This window comes from Rattus rattus, chromosome 2 (genome assembly GCF_011064425.1).
Source record: "Rattus rattus isolate New Zealand chromosome 2, Rrattus_CSIRO_v1, whole genome shotgun sequence".
NCBI lineage: Eukaryota > Metazoa > Chordata > Mammalia > Rodentia > Muridae > Rattus > Rattus rattus.
The window spans coordinates 120059167-120073406 of NC_046155.1; the positions used below are offsets into that span (position 1 = coordinate 120059167).

Here is a 14240-nt window from a genome sequence, read left to right on the forward strand (position 1 = left end):
AGGTATGACCCTCTGACTCCCACCCAGGGGAGCTAGGCGCTGGACTCCCACAGCTCTACTCTGGTGTTGTAGCTTTGTTTGAGGCTATGAGGGGGAGGAGCCTCCTGCCAAGCTCAGTGGAGCTTGAATCCAAAGGTCCCGCCTACCCCTCCTTAGGCAACATTCAGGCTCCTCCCACCCCTTCCCCCACCACCGGGTACTGACTGGCAGGCTGCCTAGCAAGGTCTCTCAGACATGAACTGGCTGTGGCCCAGCTCCCTAGGCCCTGGCCCCCTGCCACGATCCCCTCGTAGCCCCAAGCCCTCTTCTTCTGCCAACCTGCAGCTGCGGTTCCCCACCCTGCCCCGGTTAGGCACGAGGCTGTGTCTCCTCCCCAGGGGCCAGGCAGCAACTTGGGCAGCAGCGGCAATACATTTACATGAGGAAGTCACAGCAGCAGACACAGTCCGTGTGTGCTTTTAAATCGGCCAATGATTGCCAGGCCTGAGTGCTGGGCACTTTCTTGGGAAAGGCGGCAGCCCTCTGCAGCAGAGGACATCCACCCAGGGTCAGAATTAACACAGCCTTCAGCTCTCTCAGCTTTCAATAGGGTCCGGCAACTGCCTCATCTCTTCCCAAACCAGCTTCTTCCTACAGGCCCTTTGCTGTGCTCCACTCCCTACCTAGAATATGTGCTCCATTAAGTGACAGAATTCAGTGGCTGGGCATACAGTAGAGAAGAACTCATCACTACCCGTTTTATACCGGTCGTAAGAGGACTATAGTCCCTCTAGCTGTTAGCTGCTTCTCCCGTGATAGTAATACTATAGTACTTTATGGCATGGTTAGGGAACGGGATAGAATCTATAAAGCACAGTGAACGCCCCATGTTCCAGACTAGTATGGCCACCCTCTCTGTCTGAAAGGAACCCCAAGGTCGAAGGAGAGTAAACATCTTAGAAGCCCTTCCGGAGAAGCCCCTTCCTAGTGCTCCCTCAGGTTCAGCTGCCGCCTTCATACGTGGTGCTGAGGCTGCAACTCCCCTGAAGGGAAGGAACCAGCCTGCTCAGTCCGGGCCCTGGGTGTGCCTACTGTGGCAAGCAGCCCACCACACAGCGCCGCCCCCACTGGGCCTGTTAGGACCTGAGCTGGCCACTCCCTGGGAGGGGATCCCCCCACCCTACAGGGCTGTGGTGCAACCAGCAGGGCTCAGCCTGTCCCTGCCCAGGCAGGGTGGAACATGAAGTTGCCACTGTCACTCCTGTGCTCCCCACAGGAGTTCAGGAGGTGCTGTCTGTGGCTATAGGCCTGCCCAGTCAGGGAGACTAGCCTGGCAGACCTGAAACTGACTGACTGTTCAGTGGCTTTGCTGCTCTCAGATTGCAGCAGCCATTCACAGGTGGGAGGCAGGGATGCTAGGCCAGGTGGGGATGGGGTCAGAAGGCTGAGGACCTAGCAGAGGACTCAGTGTCCAGTCCAGCATAGGAAACCATGTTCTCTTCTCAAGTCTCAAGTCAAGAAACCAGGTACAGGCTCACGCTTGTAATCATTGAGAGGCTGAGGCAGGAGGATTCCTGTAAATTCCAACGCCAGCCTAGGTCACAGATTGAGTTCCAGGCCGGCTGGAACTCCTTCGCAAGACCCTATCTCAAAAGAGTAAAGATTAAAAGAAAAATTAAAAACCTCTCTTCCAATTTGCCATCAAATTCTCCCCCTCTTAAATCTACTCTACTCTGACCCCTGTGCCTCTATCCCCAGGGATCCATGTTTCCTCCCCAGAGTCCTTAGGCTCCCATTTCCCTTTTCCTTCCCACTCCAAAGTTCATCTTAAATCACCCTGGCTGACACACCTCCCACACACAGCTCTGCTCTTGCTGACATACTGGACCAAGAGAAGAAGCAGGGACAAGTGATTCCTGGGAGCCTGGTGGAGATGGAAATTGAGTTGCTACTGATCACCTGCAATTCCAACATCAACCATCGACCTGTCTTGCCAGGGTGGCCATACCATGAAAGTGTGCTCACTGCGGTCCTAACGAAAGAGTCTCAGGTCATTCATGAGGAGAAGGTAAAAGGTAACACCAAAACCTCACACTTGCATGGGTCCCTCTGTCAGTACTAGAAAATCCCAGGGATTCCTACTTCAGATAGCACCCTGTGAATGAGGCATCCCGGGGTCTCTGGGGCTCGGACCCAGCAGAAGGAGCTTGGAGTAGGCTTATGGGCCTGCCACTCTCCCCTTGAAAGAGTAGATGTAGACTTCCATCATGATACTGTGGTGTTCTGGTTCCTCTCCTAGGAATATGGCCTTAAGCCTTTCAGCACAGCCCATGAGGCAGAGCAGAGGCCCTGACTCCACAGTGGTATTCAGGGCACTGGGAGCCCTAAGGGTGAAGCTCTACTTCTGGAGAACAGGTATCAGAGCTTTCATCTAACGTCAGAAAGATCCTTGTCTGGGCTCCAGAGGTGGCTCAGTGGTTAGGAACACTTGCTGCCCTTGCAGAGGACACAGGTTCGGGTTCCCAGCACTTGCAGAGGCTCACAACCAACCCTAACTCCACTTCAGGGGCTCCAACACCTTCTTCTGAAGGCCACAGGCAGCAGGCACAAATGTGGTCCCCTTATATGGAAAACACTCATATACATAAAATAAAAATTTTAAATCTTAAAAAAAAACAAAAAACAAAAAACCTTATCGAAGGCTAGGGATGCAGCATAGTTCTTGGAGTGCTTGCCTAACGGCCCTGGAGCAGGGCCTTTGTCATGCACCCTAGAGGTGCCTTGTCTTGCAAGGCACTTAGGCAGAGGCAAGTGGATCTCTGGGAGTTCGAGGCCAGCCTGATCCACAACTTGAGTTCTGGATCCACCAGGGCTATGCAGAGAAACCCTGTCTCAAGACCGGGGGTGGGGGTAGAGAGAAGAACCTTGTCTTTTATTTTTTTGTTTTTGTTATTGTTGGTTTTGGTTCTAAGTCAGAGTCTTACTATTTCAAACTGACCTTAAACTTGACTCAGGCAGACCACAAACTTACTACACTCCTGCCTCGGCCTTCTAAGTGGTTGGAATTGTGGGTGTGTATCACCACACCCTGCTACAACCATTTCTTTAAAAATGTGTTCATCTTCAGAAACAAGGAATTTACAAAACTAGCCCTTACTAGGTAAAAAGAAGCCATCCTTCATTTGGAATAGCTATGTAATTTCCACAAGAAGTATTTGGCAAGCCCCTCTACCTAAATCAAGCTTGACAGTCATTCAGGTAATATTTTCCTTAGTTCTGACTATAAGGGAGGTAATATGCTGATCTTTTCACATTTAACAATCTGTAATCCTCACAGCAATGGGAAATTCCACTATTCAGATAACAAGCTGCAGAGTTCAGGGACTTCCTAAGGCCACATGTATGCCAGGTGAAGACCTGGGGCCAAGGGATCCAATGGCTCACGTGGTCACTATACCAAGAAGTGGAATTTCAACCAGGTTTTGTCTCAACTTGCAAACCGGCTCCACTTTTGATGGTACGAGTAGCTGTCTTTCTTTTCTCCCTCCTTTCATCCATCCAACACTATTTCTACTCGCTACCTTCAAAGCACGGGACAAACTGACAGAAAGGACCAGGACTGCTGCAGACAAGGACTTCATAATTCATCAGGATTCATCAAGTGTTTCTTTGCAGAGACATCCCATCCTAGACTACATTTCTTTAGCCACTTTCCCTCACTCATTCCTTTGTCTCAGACTGAGGTAGTAGCCACAGCAAGCCTGGCAGAACTCCAGAAGGACTCCAAGCCGCACAGACTAGATTCTGCTGTTTTCAACACATTTCCCGAGTTGCTCTTCTGGGCTCCTTCTGCCCTTGGCTTAGATTTCCATTAAGGCACTCATTACTGCAGTAAAGCACTCATTTACGAGTCTCATCCCTCTCTTCCCTACCCTTCCACAAGCTTCTTGATTGCATAGGCCAGACCTGCCTACCTCAGGTTTTTAAATGTCCAGCCCCAGGGCAGAGCTTGGAAACATGAGGCACCCAGTAAATGTTGACTAAATGAACAAATGGGTTTTTCTGCTCTTGCTGAAGGTCTCAAAGCATTTCCAAGTGATTCACTCCGGTGTTCCTTCCCAGATGCTTCCCCCCAACCCCACCCACCCCCACCTTTCTCTTTTCTTTTCACAGAATGTGAATAAGAAAAGGCACCAAAGAGGACCAATGGCTCCAGTTCCCTAATCAAGGTTGCCTCGCTCTGAGTCTTCTCAGCTGCTCTGTTGGCTTCACCAGAGGGAGGATGTTTGAGTGCTCAGATCCTACTGGGTTTCCTGGGCTTGGGGATGGAGCTCAGTCAGTAGAACGCTTGCTCATGCACAAGGCCCTGGATTGGACTCCCAGCACTGCATGAAACAAGTCACACTACATGTGCCTGTAATCCTGGCACCCAGGATTATATGATATCAAAATGCATATGATGATTTATGATATACATTAGATATATACAATAAAGTGATGATGGGGACATTGCAGATGGCAGCAAATAGAGAGGCTTGCCCCAGGCAGAGCTGAAAGGCTTCCTGCTCTATAAGTCTTGTGCTCTGGGGCTCTTGGGATCTTTCATTTGTTTGGTTTTTGTTTGAGACAAAATCTCATGGACCCCCAGGCTGGCCTCCAACTTCCTGTGTCTGAGATAACTCTGAACTCTAAATTTTGCTGCCTCCACCTCTGAAGTGCAAGTACAAATGTGTACCACACAAACCCAGCCCTCACTCACCACCACCACCACCACCATCATCACCACCATCACCATCATCACCACCATCATCACCACCACCACCATCATCACCATCATCACCACCACCATCATCACCACCACCACCACCACCATCATCATCACCACCATTACCATCATCATCATCATCATCAATTTTCTTTTGGTTCTGGAGATTAAATCTAGGGCCGTACACATGCTACCAAACATTGCACACTACCACCAAGCTACCCTGGCTTCATCTCCATCGTTTTTCAAACATTTATTTATTTATATGGGAGGGAGTGAACGTGTGTATCGTGTATGCAGAGGTCAGAGGACAACTGGGAGTTCATTCTCTTCCTTCCACCAGACACAGGTCATCAGACATGAAGACAGGCACCTCTATCCCATAAGCCACTCTGCCACACACACCCCACTCCATCTTCAGATACTTGTTTCTAAGAGCTCAAGACCTTAAGTGCAAAAAGATATACAACTCCTGTTTCTCTGAGCTTCAGTCACAGCCTGAGTTCACTCAAGGAGTCAAGAGACAGAGTTCAAATCCTGACCTTTCCACCAACTCACTGAATCACCCAGGGTAAATGAATGTCTCTGGGTTCAGCTTCCGTGAAAATAAGGGGAAGGGAAACTGATTTCTAAATCTCAAAGTATCCGGTTCTTTTTGCGGTGGACCCTTATGAGAATGCTGATTTATTTATTGTGTGTTTGTGTATGTGATGGCTGTATGCATGTGTCACACTGCACTGTGGAAGTCAGAGAACAAGATGTAGGAGTCAGTCAGTGTCCTCTTTCTACCATCTGTGTCCTGGAAACAGAACTCAGGACCTTGGGCTTGGCGGCAAGCTCCTATCTACTGAGCTATCTCACTAGCCTTTCCAGTGATTCTTAAACAGATTCACATGACAGGTGAGGGATTGTAAACAGAGGTTCGATGACCTTCCCGAAGTGACCCAGGCCTCCTGAACCTCTGTTCTAGTCTACTAGAACAGCTAAGAAGAGGCAAAGACCTCATTCCCAGGACCCCAACTTCCTCCTCCTCCTGGCCTTTAATCCACCTTGTTGTTCAAAAAGAAGAAAGAAGCCATGACAAAAGCCCTAACTCAGAGGTCACAACCGCAGACGTTCAGAGGAGGGGCTCGAGGCCTTTTTCCTAGCGATTTTCCCCTGGGCTCAGGGAGTAGGGGGCGGTGTTGAAAGACACTGTTAAAGGATTCGCGCAGAGGCCCCCGGTGGCCATGGGAACGTGGGCCCAACCTCCTGCGCTGCCATGGCAACAGGCTCCCCCACTGGCCCCGGCTGGTGCCCATCAGAGCATGCAGGTGGCGCCCTCTTAGGAGAGAGGGGCGGGAGGAAGGTGGGGGGCGACGGCGAAGGCCCGGGCCTGTCCAATCACTCCCAGACGTAGGTTCCCACCTCGTTCGGTCCCCTACCTGGAAGAAGTTACGTCCCACGACAAGGCTGCCTCTGCGCAGCCCCGAAGTTTCAGCGACTCACTCCAGCTGCCAGCCCAGCCCGCCTATCGTCGTCCCCGGGGACCCGGAGTGTCCCGTGAACACCCTGCGTCCTGTGCGGTGTCCCCGGAAATGCTGGGCAGCAGCCAAGTCCCGCCCCTCCCCGCTGCTCGGGTTTCGGGAATTGTCCACAGGCGCCCTCCTTGGCTCCGCTGCCACCGCTCCGCGGTCCCCTAGCCTTTTCCAGCAGCTTTGGATACGATGCTACCCACGTCGGGCCAGAGCCTCCCACCGTTTCACATACTGTCCACGTAGGCTGAAGTCCACTAGGCTGCACCCTCTCTGACCTTGGCATGCTCGGCCTGGCTGGTAGTCTCCCTAACTGGAATCCACTCCTGCCCAGAGTTGGAATCCAGGTCCCTGTGTTAACTGGATTAACTGGCTGTGTCCGCTAAGGCAAGTGTCTTAACCTCTCTGAGCCTTAGTTCACCTGTAAAGTGGGCATGAAACCAACAGGAACCTCACAGTGAGAAGCAAACACCTGGCACTTGGTCAACCCTCAATAATGGTAGTATTGTTTACAGTGAAGGCGAGGGAGAGAAGAGAGAGAGAGAGAGAGAGAGAGAGAGAGAGAGAGAGAGAGAGAGAGAGAGAGAGAGAGAGAGAGGAAGGAGAGCAGAGCTGCCTCTGAAGCCACTCACGGCTCCTCACAGCCAGTTGGAAAGGGTTAAACAGAGAGATAAGAGTATAAATATAGACAGCGTCTATCAAGTGACCTTGGCCTGTCCCTCTCCCGCCCTTGCATCCCGCTTCTCCTTATCTTCCAGAAAAGGACAACAGCTTTCTGGGCGGTTCCTGAAACAACCAGTTCTACGCTTGTAAGTGGCTGAGCTGGCCAGAGCTGACTGGTTTAGAGAGCAGGAGAAGCTGTAGGGCAAAGGCCAGATCTTCCGGGACCTTAGGAGTCCTAAGAGCACCGTCCCTCTGCCTTCTCTGAAAGAGCTCCAGCAGAAAAACAAAAACAGTAGTTACTTTGACTCATCTACAAAATCTGTTACTATCACCCCGTGGGGGTGTGGGGGCGTTGTGTGTGTGTGTGTGTGTGTGTGTGTGTGGTGTGGGTGTCGGGGCGGTGTCGGAACTAGATGGGATGAGGGAATGACAGACGATCAGCACCACAACTGAGTTATGGGACACTGAAGATGGAAAACACGCTTCATGCATGCTAGACTCTACCAATTAAGCTACACACACAGTTTTTTGTTTGTTTGTTTGTTTGTTTTGTTTTGGGTTGTTTTTTGTTTTGTTTTGTTTTTGTTTTCTTTGGTTTTTGTTTTTGGGGGATTTTGATTGGTTGGTTGGTTGGTTGGTTTCTTTCTGTTTGTTTTTGTTTTGTGTTGTGTTGTGTGTTTGTTCTACATAGCTTCTTGCTCTGTAGGTCCTGCCAGCCTAGAGCTTCCAGGATCCTCCCGCCTTTGCCCCAGAGGTTAAAAGTGTATACAACCCCCCATGTTGCAACAAAAAATTTTAACAGGGTCTCTTCTATGAAGCATTAAGGTTCTTAAGTAACATGGAGATGAGCATCCTTGTCAATAAACCTTTAGGTACTTCCTCCATTATTTCCTTTTGCTTCCCTCTCATGGGCAGGCTCTTTAACCGTAAAATAAAATATACTGTGTTTATGGCTAAGATAGTGAGAACACTTAGGCAAATAGCTTTGGAAGTCTTCCCACTCTCTCTGCTATCACTGGCTTCCCAGCAGTGCAGTCGGGAAGCCTATCGGTCTGGTCTATCGGAAGGATACTGCAAGCATGGCTATATTAGAGGTCTTGTCAATGGTCATCATGGCCCTGGAGGCTATGTAAAAAAAAATTAGTACTTTCCATTTCCCGAGCACCCTGTGAGTGCCAGCTGCTCGGGAAAAACACCAGGAATCCTGGCTCCTTCCGGGCTTTTGGACTCCAGCTAGCTCCTGTGTGGTCCCCTTGGTTCCTTCATTACCCCACGGCTCTGGAGAGAATGTACCCTACTCCCTAGCTTCTTTCTTCCTCATCGTCCTTTCTCCTGCTTCTTTTCCAGCCTTCCTTTTATTGGGTGAAGAGGGAAATGTTTCACATCATTGGGGAAAGACCCCATTAAAAGGAACCTGGTCTGATGATTCACCCTTGCCAACATCTGTTAGTACCCACCTTCCCACTACGTGACCCCAGGTGCGGGGAGGTTGGAGTTAATAACATGTCAGTTCACCACACACAATCACCACTGGCCTGACTGCAAATATGCCTTGATTAATGTAGCTGTGGTCATCTGTCACTCTCTTTCCTCCTCCCTTCCCCCCACAGACTACTGGTCCAAGGGGTTTAATATGCTGTCTTAGTTAGGGCTACTATTGCTGTGATGAAATACCAGGACCAAAAATGGGTTGGGGAGGAAAGGGTTTATTAACCTATGCTTCCATATCTTAGATTACTGAAGGAAGTCAGGACAAGAACTGAAACAGGGCAAAAAGTGACAAATGGCAGCTGATGCACAGGCCATGGTGGGGCTGCTGCTTACTGGCTTGCTCAGCCTACTTCCTTATAGAACCCAGAACCACCAGCCCAGGGATGGCACCACCCACAATGAACTGGGTCCTCCCTCATTAGTCACTAATTAAGAAAATGCCCAGGCAGGACTGTGGAACACAGACCTTTAATCCCAACAGATGGGAGACAGAAGCAGGTGGATTTCTATGAATTTGAGGCCAGCCTGGGCTATAGAGATACTTAAAGGACTGCCAAGGCTACACAGAGAAACCTGTCTCCTGTCTCAAAAAAAAAACAAAACAAAGAGAGAAATTAAACAAGAAAGAAAGAAAGAAAGAAAAAGAAAGAAAGGAAGACAAAAAAGAAAGAAGAAAAAATGCCCTACAGGCTTGCCTAACAGACTGATCTTATGGAGGCGTCTTCTCAATTGAGACTCCATCCTCTCCAATGACTCTAACCTATTGTCAACCTGACAAAAAGCCTCCTCCTCCTCCTCCTCCTCCTCCTCCTCCTCTTCTTCTTCTTCTTCTTCTTCTTCTTCTTTTCTCCTCCTCCTCTTCTCCTCCTTCTTCTATCTTTCTTCCTCCCTCCCTCCCTCCCCCTCTATCCCCCCCACACACACTCCCATCGCCCCTCTCAGAGACAGGATTTCCTTGTATAGCTCTGGCTGGCCTCTGATTCCCTATGTGGACCAGATGTACACCTCCACACCAGGCCATGCTTTTCTTATGTGTTCCTATAGAATATATGTTGTAGAATTGTACATATCATTGTTCTTTTTACTGTGTATGTTATGTACTGAGGACCTCGGGCACATTGGGCAAGCCTCCACCACTAAGCTATAACAACAACAACCCTTCTCTTTACTATTTTATTTTTAACTTTTTTAAAGAATTATTTATTTATTATATATAAGTACACTGTAGGGCTGGAGAGATGGTTCAGCGGTTAGGGGCACTGACTGCTCTTCCAGAGGTCCTAAGTTCAAATCCCAGCAACCACATCATGTTTCACAACCATCTGTAACGAGTTTTGATGCCCTCTTCTGGTGTGTCTGAAGACAGCTCCAGTGTACTTATATAATAAATAAAATAAATATTAAAAAAAAATAAGTACACTGTGTCTGTCTTCAGACACACCAGAAGAAAGCATCAAATCCCATTACAGATGTTTGTGAAACACGATGTGGTTGCTGGAATTTGAACTTAGGACCTCTGGAAGAGCAGTCAGTGCTCCTAACTGCTGAGCCATCTCTCCAGCCCCCTATTTTATTTTGAAATAGTTACAGACTCCAAGGAGGTTGCAAAAACAGAACATATTTACCTGGAAAACTTAGAATTTTTTCCAATGGTGACATTATATAAAATATAGCAGAATCAGGCTGGACATGGTGGCACACACCTTTAATTCCAGCACTCCGAAGGCTAGAGGCAGGGGGATCTCTGTGAGTTCGAGGCTAGCCTGGTCTACAAAGCAAGTCCAGAACAGCCTGTTACACAGAGAAACCCTGTTCCAAAAAACAGCAACAACAAAAACATTTTAAAGTAAAAAAAAATGACATTGGTTCAGTTCAGTTAGACTCCAAATCCCACTGTCAAGTTTTCACCTGTTTTAATGCACTTGTGGTGTGTGTGTGTGTACATATATATATTCATAAACATAAAATAAAATAACTTCTTTTAATGGAAAAAGAAACAAGAAACACAAGTGAAAGTAACCCTGCAGGCAGTCTCATTTTGCACAAAGGGTGAAGGGTGAGCCATGACCCAAACTGCCCTCTGACTCGAACTGATGGAACAGGACCTCGCAATCAGATGTGATTGGCCAATCATCGTAAAGGAGAAGGGTGTGCCAGAGCTCAGGAATGTCTAGGAATGTCTTGGAGTTGGGTAGAGCATAGAAAAATGGGGAGGGTTAGGGACTATTGGCCTTGACAGATTATCCACCTTTGGTAGAAAAATCCCCATTTCTCATACTTTTGAACAATAATCTCCTGAGGTACATATGTTTCTGATCTCTTCCCCGACTCTCTTTCCCCACTGCTCTCCCCCTCTCTGTTTGCTTGTTCTCTCTCAGAGTCATGTGTAGCACAGGCTAGCCTCAAACTTGCTATGTATATAAGGATAGTCTTGAATTGTTTTTTATGTGCATTGGTGTTTTGCCTGCACGTGTGTCTGTATGACGATGTCAGATCTTAGAGGTTCAGACAGTCATGAGTTGCCATGTGGGCACCAGGAATTGAACCTGGGTCCTCTGAAGAGGAGGAGTCAGTGCTCTTAACCTCTGAGCCATCTCTCTCCAGCTCCATCCTTGAAATTTTTTTTAAAGATTTTTTTTTAAGATTTATTTATTTATTTTATGTGAGTGCACTGTAACTGTTTTTGGACTGACCAGAAGAGAGCATCTGATCCCATTACAGATGGTTGTGAGCCACCATGCGGTTGCTGGGAATTGAATTCAGGACATTTGGAAGAGCAATCTTAACTTCTCTTAACCACTGAGCCATCTCTCTCCAGCCCCCTTGAATTCTTGGTCCTTGGAATCTTGGTGGATTCTGTGGTGGATCCTTCCCCCCCACATGGAGCCCCTTGAGTTTTCTCTTTGTGATGCTGGGGATAAGAAGGACGTGAAGCATGTACGTCCACTGGGCTACTACAACCCTCAGCCTGTCTCTTCTGTTCACAGTTACTCATTTACTTCTATTGTTGGGTGTGCAGACAGAGGAACACTTGGGAGAGCCGGTGTCTACTTCCCGCATGCATATTTGTGATGAGTCATCGAAAGAAACAGTTCTCAACTTAAAGGAATAAAACATGTGACTTATCCTAGAGCACAGATGAATGACCGTGGTCCAGAGAATATACATTTAGGTCTCCCCGAATATGATGTTCCAACATGGAAGCAGTTTCCTGGAGTTTTATAGCTTTACAGAACAAAGTCAATGAATCAGGACAACTAAAAATACATTGGTGACAATTACATCAAGATGGGATCGGGGTGGAGGAGCTTTTCTCTAGGTCTTCGGATGTTGTCTGGTGACAATATTACCTTTGGACTTGGGAGAAGCTGATAGTCTGTTAATAGATTTCCAAAGGTCTTTCTCTATTAGTTACAGGTTGTTGGTCCTGAGAGGTGGGTCATGAATGATGCTTTCAGCAAGAATGGCTGAGGGGTCAGGGCGAGCTAATAGCAGCTGAGATAAGGTAAATTAACCTCTGGACTGCAATATTCCAACCTCTCCACAGGACTGCAGTTCTAATCAGTCTCTCTCTGGACACACAGTGCTCTAGGAGTCTTGTTCACAGATGAAACTTAGCAGCAAGCACCTTTATCCACCAAGCCATCTTGTCAGCCTGATTTCTTAAGTCAGGGTCTTCTTGTTCGTTGATTTGTTTGCATGTGTGTTTTGTTTTTCAAGACAGGGTTTCTCTATGTAGCCCTGGCTGTCCAGGAACTCAACTCTGTACAACAGGCTGGGCTTAAACTCAGAGGACTGCCTGCCTCTGCTTCCCGAGTGCTGGAATTAAAGTCATTTCTCCACCACCATCTGGCTCAAGACAGGGTCTTATCATGAACCTTACTTAGTATGGCCTTGAACTCAGACTTGTCTCAAACTCAGAGCGATCCTCCTGTCTCAGCTTCTGGAGTGTTGGAGTCACCAGTGTGAAACACCACACCCAGCCATTTGGACAGGTTTATAAATAAATGAGAATTTTCCTTTCCCTGGCTGTATGGCTCTTTGCCTGGTTAGCTGTCATGCTCTTCTCCACAGCTGTTTCATTCCTGTGTCCACCAGGAAAGCATCGGGAATCCAGTTCCCAGACCCTTGGACATTCCGTATCATTGTTATTTTAATTTTACCCCCAGTGACGTCTCATTGTGGTTTTCATTTGCATTTCCCCCGAAAGCCCTCAGTGTTTAATATCTTTTCATTTGCACATCTACCATCTATCTCCTTTTTTTCCCCCATGATGTCATGATGTCAGTACTCACGACTTAGGCTCATTTCCTAATTGAATTATTTGTTTTGTCTTTAATTTACATAATTAACCTTTTGTCAGATGACTAGACTCGGGTTTCATTTTTCAGTTTGTTGGGGAGTGTTGTTTGTTGTTGGGACAGAGTCTTCTTGAGTAGCTCAGGCTGGCATCAGACTTGCAGTAATCCTCCTGCCTCAGTCTTTCCAGTGCTGGGATTCTAGGCATACGTGAGCACACCAAGCCTGTCTCTTCGTTTTGTATTCTCCAGGGTGGGCACACTGCTCTCCGTTCATCTTCTCTGTGACTTGTGGCTGCTGAGTTCGCAGCATTGTGTGTGTCCACATCTCCCCCATCCCCACCCCCAACTTCCCACCTCTCCCCTTCCCCCCCAACCCCCGCACAGCACAGAGGAGGCCAGTACAACAATTCTGAAGGTAACTCTACAGAGTAGGCCCTCTTGCCTCTCTGCCTTTTGGTTCCACATGGCAATCTGCATCTTTGAGTTAAACTGATAGCCCACCTCTCCCCGAGCTGGGGACCTACATGCTATGCTGTTATCTGGCACTGTCCAGTTAATTTTTTTCCCCCAAAATTAAACAATATCACTTGTCTTATTATTTTTGCCTAAAATGGTATTTTCTCAAGATACAATGAACATATAACTCACAATTTTGGGGGTACACGTCTTGATAAGTAATAATGAAGTAAGTACAACCCCACTGAACACAGGAAACAATTCTGTCACCACCAGAAACCCTCCCTGGAACTTTGCAGTCATTTGCCTTTCTTAGGCCACAAGCCCTGATCTAAGAGCCGCCCCGAAATCTACCTGTTCTAAGATTTCCTCTGAGTGGAATCTTACAGCGTGTGTACTCCTTTGGGTCTGGACCCTTGCATATATATATATATATATATATATATATATGTATATGTATATGTATATGTATATGTATATGTATATGTATATTCTTGTTTCGTCTTGTTTTGTTGGTTTCTTCAAACAGGCTTTCTTTGTGTAACCTTGGCTGTCCTAGAAGTCTGTAGAGCAGGCTGGCCTTGAACTCACAGTGACCGCCTGCCTCAGCCTCTGCAGTGCTGGGACTAAAGGCATGCATCGGCGTGCTCCAACATGCATAGTATTTTAAGGGTCTGTTTCTTTGTCCCTTTTTCCTTTGCTTGCTGAAAGCACCAACAGCTACACACTAAGCTGCCCCATGGCTGTGCTTTCCCTGTCTTGATGGACTCACATCCTCTGAGAATGCGAGTCACAATAAATCCTTCCTCCTGGTTGCTTCTGTCATGCATGTTGTCACCACAGCCGTGAGAACAGTAAATGAATACAGTTTACTCCCTTGTCTCGGAAGGGCTTGGGGGGCTTAAGAGCATGTATATTACTCTCAATTATTCTTATCCTGAAGACGGAGAATAAGACTGTTGTGATGAATCATGGCTTGCATCTGGAGAGAGCACACTAGGCCAGTGCAGTTCCACGTGAGAGAGGGCGATGGAGACAAAGGAGGGAAAGAGAGAGAAGAAGGGGCGAAGG

The 14240-nt window shown here is 47.7% G+C and overlaps 1 protein-coding gene across 1 annotated transcript in view; it reads right to left on the bottom strand.

The window, feature by feature from the left end:
- Sema4b (semaphorin 4B) overlaps positions 1 to 6772 on the bottom strand; it is a 40349-nt gene extending 33577 nt beyond the window's left edge. Inside the window, exon 1 of the mRNA XM_032893366.1 lies at positions 6169 to 6772. The gene's annotated coding sequence lies outside the window, so the exon portion shown is untranslated. The remainder of the gene's footprint in view (positions 1 to 6168) is intronic.
- Positions 6773 to 14240: the final 7468 nt, after the last annotated feature.